Raw genomic sequence first — 11141 nt, forward strand, 5'->3', positions numbered from 1 at the left:
CGGCACCTCGGTCTAGTTCTATCGCTGGAGCTAAATAGGTACTGTGTGGTGTTCTTCCGTGTTGGTCTTGTCTTGTCCTCACCTCCGTGGGTAAGTCGGGCCGTCTTGCTGTTGCCCGGTGGGGGGTCATGTCTTGTCGTGTCTTGTCCTCATCTCCGTGGGTAAGTTAGGCCGTCGTGCCGTTGTCCCGCGGGGGATCATGTCCTGTTTTGTCTTGTCCTCGCCTCCGTGGGGTAAGTCAGGCCGTCTTGCCGTTGCCCCGCGGGGGGTCATGAGTCCCGGCCCTATGTCCTGTACCCAAGGAGGGGTCCCGACTGTGTTCTGTGTATGTGTCCATGGTTCCATTACCTGCTCTCCCGAGACCGAGGCTCTGTGTTCCCATGTTCCTCCTCTCCCTAGCCCATGTTACGTCCTTGCCTGGTTCTGGGCTCCGAGCCCGAGGCAAGACCCAGGTACTGGGTCCTTGCCCAGTCTCTGGCTCCGAGTCCATACCCTAGCCTCTTCATGTCTCCTCTAGTTCTGGGATCCGATTCCGAGTCCAAGCCCAGACCCTTAGTCCCAGCCTAGTCATAGTCCTGAGTCCTTGTTCAGTTCGCTATTCCTGCTTCTGCCTTGCTTTCCTTGTATCAAACAATAAACTCAATTTAAGTAACCTCACAAGATGTGTCTAGCATTTGGGTCCACCCCACCATTGTGACATCTTTCCTATTGGACACTTTCCTATTGGCATTTTCCGCTTATCATCCCAGGCCATTTATTTCGCTCCTCTATTCCATCCACCTGGCGTCACCTAACACCTTCTAGTTTGTTCTCCTCTCCTCCCGCAAACTTCGTATTTGGGCATCTTCCCCTTTCCTTTCCAGTCCTGTTGAAAGCCGTGACCCGAAATGTCGAGCGTTTATTCATTTCTATTGCTGCCTGACCTTCGGAGGTCCTCCAGAATTTTGTATGCGCTGCGTATTGATGCAGTCCCTCGTATAGTAAACCGCCTGTCATCAAATTCACACCACTATGAAGCAAAGCAATTCAGTCACTGCACACATATCTCTGAAATTGGTGCAAATACTTAAACCGACAGAGCATCTGCATTCATCGCATTTGTACCAACAATGAAATGGGCTTTTCAGATGCTCGAAATTGGTAGCGTTGCTAACAGTGAGGTAGATATTCGTATTTACTTATTTGATAATCTTAGCCGTCCTTTCGCTGTAAATACAACAGAACAATATATATCCTATTTATTTTTCCTGATGTGTTAACTCGATGTGTTGAATGGTCTGAACTGAACGGCACATAAAAATAGCCTTTCACTATGTCTTGATGCTGGTTGCAGTCAAAAGTCAACGGGTCGTCAGATATGCGATGAAATTGATCAGTTTGTCTGCTGGTCGGAGAAGGGCAGGCACAGATAAATACCGTCCATGGATGACAAGGGCTGGGAGATTCACAAAGAGTGACGGCGTTCTCGTGTTGTAGAGAAGGACAAGAAAACAGATGTTCAAACACAAACAACGTTTTCAGACGCCGGTCGATAACTTGCTGCTGAACACATTCCGAATATCTGCCTTCACTGACCAGAAAGGTGAAGACATAAGAATATATAGTTCTTCACAAACAAGAGAAAATCTGCAGATGATGTAAATCCAAGAAACACACACAAAATTGCGTATATAATATTTGCCTGATTAGAGATCTTAACTTACCTGCTGTGAATGCAATGGAACCGATGCAGAGGGGTTTCACCAGGAACATGGAACATTTCAGATATCGTGGGGGATCCTTCATTCCCTCCTTGAAGCGGGGGAAGATGAGATGCTTCATACAGAAGCTTAAAAAGTATTGGCGAGATACTTGTGTTCACTATGGTAACCATGTGTCCATATCAGCTGCATCTAACACGATGGACACAGGTTCAGTGGAAGTGCAGGTTTCAGAGGATGTCGCGTAATGTGTTGACGTTCTCTGTTCCATTCTGACGTAATGCAATGACGTAACGATTTAATTGGACATTTGCCGGCCGAGGCTACTGTACTTTCATTGTTCACAACGAGAAACATTATAACAATAAACACACTGAGTTTGGCTGCTCAATCTACGGAACACTTGTCTACGCGGTTGATCCCGAGTTCCCGATTAATGCTGAATCAACTGATATCAGGAATTTAATCTCCGTCTGCGGTGGGGGATATGTGCGTTGATGATCCTGCCGCCTTTTGTTTCCCTCGTGGTTTCATTTCCAACCGAATTAGAAGAAGATTTGTAAAATTTGATAATAAATGTACCTTTTAACCTGAAGTTATACCCGCTTGAGCTGAAAGCGAAGATCGATAAGGAGGTTCATCGATCAACCTCGCTTTTATAAGGTGAAACTTGCTCTTATTAGTCGAAGCCTTAAGTTCAAAAGTGAAGGGGTTATGTTGCAAATTTATAAAACTCTGATTAGGCTATTTCTGGAGTATTGCATACAATTCTCGTCACCCTACTGTAGGAAGGAACTTCAGGTTTTGAAGAGGTTGAAGAGGAGGTTTACCTGGATGCGGCCGGGTTTAAAGGGTATGTGTGTTTATGGAAGGTTGGATTAACATGGTTTGTTTTCTCTGGAGCACCGGGAGCTGAGAGAAGATCTAGTAGAGGTTTAGAAGATTATGAGGTGAAGATTTAGAGTAGACAGGGTGTGTCGGTTTCCCAGGGTTGAAGTAACTAATACCAGATGACATGCATTGAGGATGGGAGGAGGTAGATTCTGGGGAGATGTCAAGGTCAAGCTTTTTTGATCAGAGTGGTGGATGCTTGGAGTGCACTGCCCGGTACGGTGGTAGAAACAAAAACATTAGAGGCTTTAAAGAGATCAGAATCAGAATTCAGAAAAAGAATCGGGTTTATTATCGCCGGCATGTGTCCTGAAATTTTGTAGCTTAGCAGCAGCAGTTCAGAATAATACATAATATCGAAGAAGAAAATAAATAATAATAAATAGGTAAATCAATGATAGTATACGTATATCGAATAGATTAAAAATTGTGTAAAAAAGCAGAAATAATATATATTTGAAAATAGAGGTAGTGTTTATGGGTTCAATGTCCATTTAAGAATCGGATGGTGGAGCGGAAGAACCTGTTTCTGAATCGCTGAGTGTGTACCTTCAGGCTTCTGTGCCTCCTGTCTGATGGTAACAGTGAGAAAAGGGCATGTCCTGGCTGCTGGAGGTCCTTAATAGTGGACGCTTTCTGAGGCACCGCTCCTGGAAGATGTCCTGTGTACTTCGTAGGCTAGTATCCACGATGGAGAGGAACAAATTTTACAAACCTCTGCAGCTTCTTTCGGTTGTGTGCAGTAGCCCACTCCCCGTACCAGACAGCGATGCAGCCTGTCAGAATGCTTCCCAAAGTACATCTATAGAAGCTTTTCAGTGCATTGGTTGACATACCGAATCTCTTCAAACTCCCGATGAAGTACAGGCGTTTTCTTGCCTTCTTTAGAACTGCATTGATATGTGGTGACCAGGATAAGTCCTCAGAGATCTTCACACCCAGGAACCTGAAACTGCCCACTGTCTCCACTTCTGATCCCTCTATGAGGATTGAAATGTGTTCCTTCGTCTTACCCTTCCTGAAGTCCACACTCAGCTCTTTCGTCTTGTTGATGTTCAGTGCCAGGTTGTTGCTGCGACACCACTCCGCTAGTTGGCATATCTCAGTCCTGTAGGCCCTCTCTTCTCCATCTGAGATTCTACCTACAATGTTTGCATCATCAGCAAATTTATAGGCGGTACTTGATGCGCACTTTTGATGACTCGATATCCACATGGATGTCAGGAAGATCGAGGGATATGGACATGGTAGGAAGGAGGGATTAGAGTTTGAGTATCTTTGATTTGCTGTTTAGATGTCACGGTAATACACTGTGGGCCGAACGGCCTTTTCACGTATATTTCTGTGCTGTTTGCTCCATGATATTGGAATTTCTTCCAGTTTTGCTTTCCAGATATTTACAACCAAGCGTTTGCAGCGCTGGGCTCTAGTGGCGCAATCGGTTAGCGCGCGGTACTTATATGGCAGTACACGGCGGAGAAATGCCGAGGCTGTGAGTTCGAGCCTCACCTAGAGCACTTGTGATTTTAATGCTTGCAACGCCCAGGTGACTGGGCGTTTTTCAAGCTGAGCACCCTGTTTATTACTTGCATTTAACTTCGAAGCGATGCACCTTTGACCTTATTCACTAAAAGGCATGTGCCCGCGGGGCTGCAAACATTCTTCCTGTTTGCTTCTCTCGCTCAACACGCGTAGCCTCACTTCCCTTTGTTGAACGTGCCTGAACAGGCGATTTCTTTGTTGAATCAGGACATCACAAGCCCAACACATTCCTGCCTTCTCAATTCAATTAACCAAACAGTGAAACAACGAACCCGACCTTTCCTTAAGCCATGCCTCAGAAACGCTGTAATTGCACCTCACCTTGGTTCGCTGTGCTGTCGATTAAGCTCAATGTTTACTTACAACGGCGAATTGTTTCAGGCCCACGCGAACAAAAGAGATATTAATCGTGGCCGCAATGGTCAGAAATGGTATCGAGATGCTGATATCTCTATCCCTCTCTCCCAACATGAAGCTCCACTATTTCAGGACAGAATTATAAAATAATTCTCACATGTCCTGTGTTCACCAAGCCTCTGTGAAAGAGATATATATATGTGTGTGTGTGTGTGTGTGTGTGTGTGTGTGTATTCTTTTTCTCCTTCTCCTTTTTCTCCCTCTGTCCCTCTCACTATACCCTTCGCCCATGGGCTTCACCCTCCCCCTTTCCTTTCTCCCTGGGCCTCCTGTCCATGATCCTCTCATATCCCTTTACCAATCACGTGTCCAGCTCTTGGCTCCATCCCTCCCCCTCCTGTCTTCTCCTATCATTTTGGATCTCCCCCTCCCCCTCCCACTTTCAAATCTCTTACTAACTCTTCCTTCAGTTAGTCCTGACGAAGGGTCTCGGCCTGAAACGTCGACTGTACCTCTTCCTAGAGATGCTGCCTGGCCTGCTGCGTTCACCAGCAACTTTTATGTGTGTTGCTCGAAATTCCAACATCTACAGATTTCCTCGTGTTTGCTGTTTGAATTCTTTGCTGTATATAAGCAACATAGTTCAGTTACCTGTTACATGTCGCGCCCTGACCAGCACCCCACAGGAAATTGTTAATGCATGTAACAGTATATGTCACATAAATGCAATAATTGTCATTGAAAGCGAAGAGGAACGGTGGGCAATGACTTGTTCTTATTGCTGTATTGCAGAGCAGGGTGGGGAGGGGGTGCCTCGGGTCATTGCTCAATAGCGCAGAGTATTGAGCGCTTTGCACAGTTTCTGTGGTGTAGTGGTTATCACGTTCGCTTCACACGCGAAAGGTCCCCAGTTCAATCCTGGGCAGAAACATCGTTTGGGCTCCAGTGTTTGGGATGAACTTGAAACTCAACTTTTTAGTTTGTGATCAAATTTATTGTCATGGGCATCCAGGTTAAATGTCATGAACATTCGCATTTCTAGCAGCAGCGCATGGTATTTCAAACCTGACAAAGGTAACGTAAAGAAAGAATAATTACTAGAAATGATATATAATTGACAAGAAAACATAACATTTGTTTTAAACATAAGGAGGTTCTTGGATGACGTCGACTGCGTAACGGGAGAATTAGCGGTTCGAAGCTATTGTCGCAGAGCGGAAGATGCGTTGTGTTTTCACCGGAGCGGACATCTCAAATGTTCCCATCCAGACAAACATCAGGAGCAAATACCGTGTCCTGCAAAATTTCAAAACTACTTTAAGATGTTAAATCGCTCCACATCCTTCCTGTAGTCAGGTGACCAGAACTAAGCACAGTACTCTAAGTAGGGTCTGACCAGGGTCCTATCCAAGACTATCCCTATTACATTTTCTGCACAAAGAAGTAACATTTGCCATTCTCCCATCCTCCCGTACTACTTCTGTGGACAGTGATGATGCAAATGTCATGTCCAAAGGCGCTGCAACATCTTCGCTCGCTTTCTCTAATTACCTGGATTACATAGCTTCCAGCACCGGGAAATAGTTTATATTCATGTATTCCCAGCTTCCAGGTCGTAATTCTAAGTGTCTGCAGGCCTCAGCTCACCTGCATTTTTTCGCTGTATCCACATTCATCAAGGTCTCACTGACTGGTGAATCCCGAAGCAAAGTATCAAAGTGTCACTGCCTCCTTGGACTACAAACAAGTTTCCTCTTTTATCTCTGATCTCTCCCACTCTCTCTCGTCATCCTCCTGTTTTTCACCTATCTTAATGCGGCTCTCTCATGCCTTCTCATACCTCCTTTTAATTTTTCTAAGTCCATTGTTAAATCCCTCCTGGCTACATTGTGACTTTCCATAGCACTGTCTGATCCTTTCTTCCAAAACCTTAAGTATATTTATTTCTTTTTCTTGAAGACGTGTTCCATATCTCTTATCAACCAGGGTTACTTTACGGAGTCATCCGATCCCCACCTCAATGAAAGAAGCTAATACTGAATCCCAATCAATGCTGCATTAACGATCTCCATATTTCTCTTGTGCATTTGAAGGTACAAATCGCTTCCCAAAATCGGCTCCAACGTTCCTACCCAATAGTATCAATAAAGTGCATTCCATATTGTCTGCTGCTATCCCATAGTAAGGTATTTCGAATAGCTGTGCTCTATCCATCTGAACTGCTGACACGCTGAGAGATCAGTTACCTGATCCATTTCACTTTCTGGTGACCCTAACACAGGATCGACTGTTCACTAGTCCACCTGCCCGCTATTTGTGCCAGGTCTCCTTCCTGTACACAACAGAGAAATTCTGTCACATCTAAACCTTTTAAACAGAGGAATTGCCGATGAATATCAGTGAAGTTTAAGTTGCCTGTGACAACAGCCGTGTTAATATAAGCAGCTGTGCAAAATCTATCTCCCGATCTGTCACTGTGTCTGTGTGTTGTTTTCGTTTTGGTGATGGGTGCTCTGTACAGAATACTCTCAAACGAGTGTTTGTTCCCTTCCTATTTCTGAGTTCCACTCACAGTCCATTAACATACAATCCCACCACATTGTCCCCGCTTTCCGCGCTGTGCTACTATGATGCTCTCCTTGTGTTTAAAAGGCTTTCCCTTTACTCTCTTTTACCCGACCATGAGAATCTTGAAACACCTGAACCTGTAGAAGTACGGAAATCATTCCTCCCCTTGTAATTGAATTGACTTTATTTCTTACATCCTTCACATACATGAGGAATAAAAAATCTTTAGGTTACGTTTCTCTCTAAATGTGCAATGTGCCATCCTAGTAATTTATAATAATTTATAATAAATGTAACATAGAAAATCATTCAAACTAACTTGAGTTCGTCAGGCTAATGGTCTGGTGGATGACGCTGTCCTGGAGCCTGTTGGTCCTGGCTTTTATGCTGCGGTAAAGTTTCCCGGATTATTGTCAGATCTCTGTAATAGTTTGGAATTTATTCATTTGAGGATGACCAGGCACATGATTGTTTGAATTTATGACGTACTTGCCAAAACTACTGAATTTTAAACTGCTTTATTCAAAAACTTCTCTGAATTGGAATTGGAGTTGGCGTTTTCTACACAGAAGGCCATTTAACGTGAACTCATATTTCATTCCATCCTTCAGCTGTTGTCTGAATTTCCTTTGTGTCAGTGTGTAGATACAAGTATTGGTGCACACACTAAGAATTTGAAACATTAATCCAGTTTGCTGCAGTATATATACCGGGGAACTGAAATATCTGTCCTGGTAATAGTAATTTTCCGGTTGCCATTTCAGAGAATGAGCTATATAGGGCATCCAAAACAATATGAAATTAGTTGAAATTGCAAACAATAAGATCATCGATTTTCTGCGGTTTTCCACATCGGTATCTTTCTGTTTATCGCTGCTCTTCCGAAGCCCTCTGCGGGCTCTATTTGCCGCAATTATATGTCTTTTACTGTTAACCCATTGAAGATAAGAAAAAGCTGATTGGTAGCAACGGTGTTAAAATGCTCTCTCGTAATTCGAGTCCTTTCCACACGGGTGAAGTAGCGTATTCATGTGTGAAGGAGCAACGCCACGGGATGTTGTCAATGATGACTTAAGGTTCAAGAGCAAAGTAAAACGGAACACTTTTTCCGCAGCTCACTATAACCACGGTCGCCATGATGACCGTTGCTGTTCTCTCAGTGCAGTATCGGTCCCGCAGCTTTTCACAACATATTACGATGAAACGGTCGAATGTGAAACTGACCGTAAACCACACAGAACAGTCTCTCGTCACACCAAATAATACATTTGTCAGAGCGCACACAGGAGTGATCAGCAGTGATCTGGAATAAATGTAGATATTGTTGGTCCGGTCCACTAAAGCGAAAACTATAACCACCATCAGATCCGCTGTTGCCATTCCAACCAGGTAACGGGTGATACATTTGGACAGTCCGCACTTTCCCCGAGATAGGATCACAATCGCCGTTAAATTAACTACAAGAAATTTGGAGAGAGAGAAACAGATTTATTTTATCCCATTCAGCGGAGCACATTCGCTTCTGACATTGAGGGCGGGACACCAGCTCGGCAGGTGAAATGGAGTATACCTTATTGAACGGGGAGATAGGATCATTCTTTTCTGTCGCTTCTTCTAGTCATTTCGAATCATTTGAATGAAGAAAGTCACAGTAACAGCTGATGACATGTGTCACAATAAAACACGTTGTGCGTATGTTCTTCTGAGCATATAAGGGAGATCGGGAGCAATGCTCCAGGGACCTTTGGTAATAAAACGTTACCCGCCCAGAGGAATTTAGCTGCGGTTTAGGGCCGGGTTGATGAGCGTTCATGTCCGGATTAGCAGAGAGTGGGCTGTTGATTTTTTGACTGTGACGGGTCTACTGCAGGGATTGGGGTTAGTCCCATTGCTATTTATCATGTATGTTAATGACTCAGATGTCGATGTAGAAAACTGAATCAGAAGAATTACGGATGACCCTAAGGTTGGGGGCGCTGTTCCGGCCACGAATCTCCATCCAAGCTTGCAGCTTGATGTCAGCTGGCTTGAAAACTGGCAGATGGCATTTAATACAGACAGTGTGCGACGGTCTGCGTTGTGAAGAACGGTGCAACGGGTTTCGATGCACATATTGAATATGTGGACTTTAGTGCGCAGTATTTAAAAAGAGACAAGGCGATACAGATTGATAACTCCAGGAAAGCGGCGTCACGGGCAAATCGGGTCGTATTGAGCTCGAATCACAGAGGCCTTCACAATCAGATCACTGTGTACACGAATCAGGACGTTTTGTTGAAGCTGTACAACACGTTGGTGAGACCGTACATAGAATATCGTGGGCTGTTCTGGCCATCTACTTACAGTTTTGAAATATCAATAAACTTCAAAGAGTGCAGCGATAATTTGAAAGGAAGAAATCGGAAAATGAACAGTGTGAATGCGCGCAGATCTTCCCCATCCAGGGTCAATACTATAGAGAGGCTGTGTGGATACTGAAGAGAGAGAGAGAGAGAGTGCATAGGCGATTTACAAGGATGTTGCCTGGATTGGAGGGCGTACCTTAGGAGAACCGGTTGAGTGTGCTTGGCCTTTCCTCCTCGTACTGACGGAGAATGAGAGGTGACTAGACAGAGATGTACAAGATGAAGAGAGGCATTGATCATGTGGATAGTCAGAGTTTTTTTTTGTCCCCAGGTTAACACAAGGGGGATATAGTTTTAAGGTGCTTGGAAACAGGTACAGAGAGGATACCAGAGGTACGTTTTTCACACGGAGAATGGTGAGTGCCTGGAATGCACTGCCGGTGGCGGTGGTGGAAGCGAGTACAATAGGGTCTTTTAAGAGCCCTTTAGACAGGTACACTGAGCTTAGAAAACCGGAGGGCTATGCGCTAGGGAAAGTCTAAGGAGTTTTTAGAGTAGGTTACATATCGGCACAACATTGTGGACCGGAAGGTCTGTAATATAATGTAGATTTCTATATTCTATGTCATATCCTTTGAGAACATCTACAACTAAAGTTCATAGGCTTGGGGAGAAATTTGAAATATGCAAGAAGTATATGTAATAGAATTTATTCACTCAGAGGGTCGAGCGAGCGTGGAAGGAACTCCAAGCGTAACTGGTAGATGCGGATTCAATTGTATCATTTAGTGGAGGTTGTGTAGGGACGTGTATGAGAGAGGGACGGAGGGTGCAGAAAAATGGAGCGAGGCGGAAGATCACAGAGGGATGGCCTAGATTGAATGAAGAACCTATTTTCTATAGTAATAATCTGTGACTTCATGACTATCTCTGTCCCATTTCCCCATTCAGTGTCTTCTCATTTTCCACTTCGTCACCAATCTAAGTATGTGCAGAATAGAGGGCGTGTTCAAGCTCACCTTTCAATCTCATTTCCTTCTGCTTTTGTAGTACAAACTATTGCGTGCCTATTGTGAAACTGGTACCGAAGAGCGGCCCTCGGCTTATTAGATAACCGAAACCCTCAGCACTCTGCTTCCAGTGTGGAACTTGTACCAATGTGTGGCCTCGGTTGCCGGAGAAAGTCTCATGTCTGTATCTATCTGGGAACTGGTATCGATGTGCGGCCCACATGGGCAGAGGAGGGATGCCACATGCAATAGAACAGCAATGGTATGCGCCAGGAATAACAACAGCCATTGCTGAGGTTGTGAAAAGATGTGCCATCTGTCAGCAAAATACTAAGGCCCCAGGTCCGGCCACAAACGACCATATGCCTATGCCTGAGTTCACTTTTGAGAATTTGCGTGTCATCCTTGCGCAGGGGCCATGCTAATCTTCTCTGTATCGTACCATAGCTGCAAAGAATCGAAACCATCTCATGTGTGGGCTGACTATCTCAGGCAACAGTACAATAGATGGGTTTAATGCTCTCAACCGAGAACTGGCAGAGATGCCGCTGTATGCTCAACAGACTCGCTATGCCGTTGACTATCAACTTGCCCAACAAGGAGGGGTCTGTGCCATAGCAGGAGATAAATCTATCACCCATGTCAGGGACGAGTGGTATATTATTTCCTATGCTATAGGTGAAATACGTGATTACACAGATAGATGGCTTCACGCAGGGGCCGGCGAG

The 11141-nt window shown here is 44.6% G+C and overlaps 2 non-coding genes and 1 pseudogene across 2 annotated transcripts; 2 read left to right on the forward strand and 1 right to left on the reverse strand.

Annotated features, from left to right (window-relative positions):
* Positions 1-4014: 4014 nt before the first annotated feature.
* Positions 4015-4108, forward strand: trnai-uau (transfer RNA isoleucine (anticodon UAU)). Its single transcript has 2 exons — positions 4015-4052; positions 4073-4108. It is a non-coding gene; the product is annotated as a tRNA-Ile (tRNA).
* A 1240-nt stretch (positions 4109-5348) lies between these two features.
* Positions 5349-5421, forward strand: trnav-cac (transfer RNA valine (anticodon CAC)). Its single transcript has one exon. It is a non-coding gene; the product is annotated as a tRNA-Val (tRNA).
* Positions 5422-10780: 5359 nt separating this feature from the next.
* On the reverse strand, positions 10781-10880 carry LOC140208835 (U6 spliceosomal RNA; annotated as a pseudogene).
* Between the last annotated feature and the right edge of the window lie 261 nt (positions 10881-11141).

This window comes from Mobula birostris, chromosome 13, assembly GCF_030028105.1.
Source record: "Mobula birostris isolate sMobBir1 chromosome 13, sMobBir1.hap1, whole genome shotgun sequence".
Taxonomy (NCBI): Eukaryota; Metazoa; Chordata; class Chondrichthyes; order Myliobatiformes; family Myliobatidae; genus Mobula; species Mobula birostris.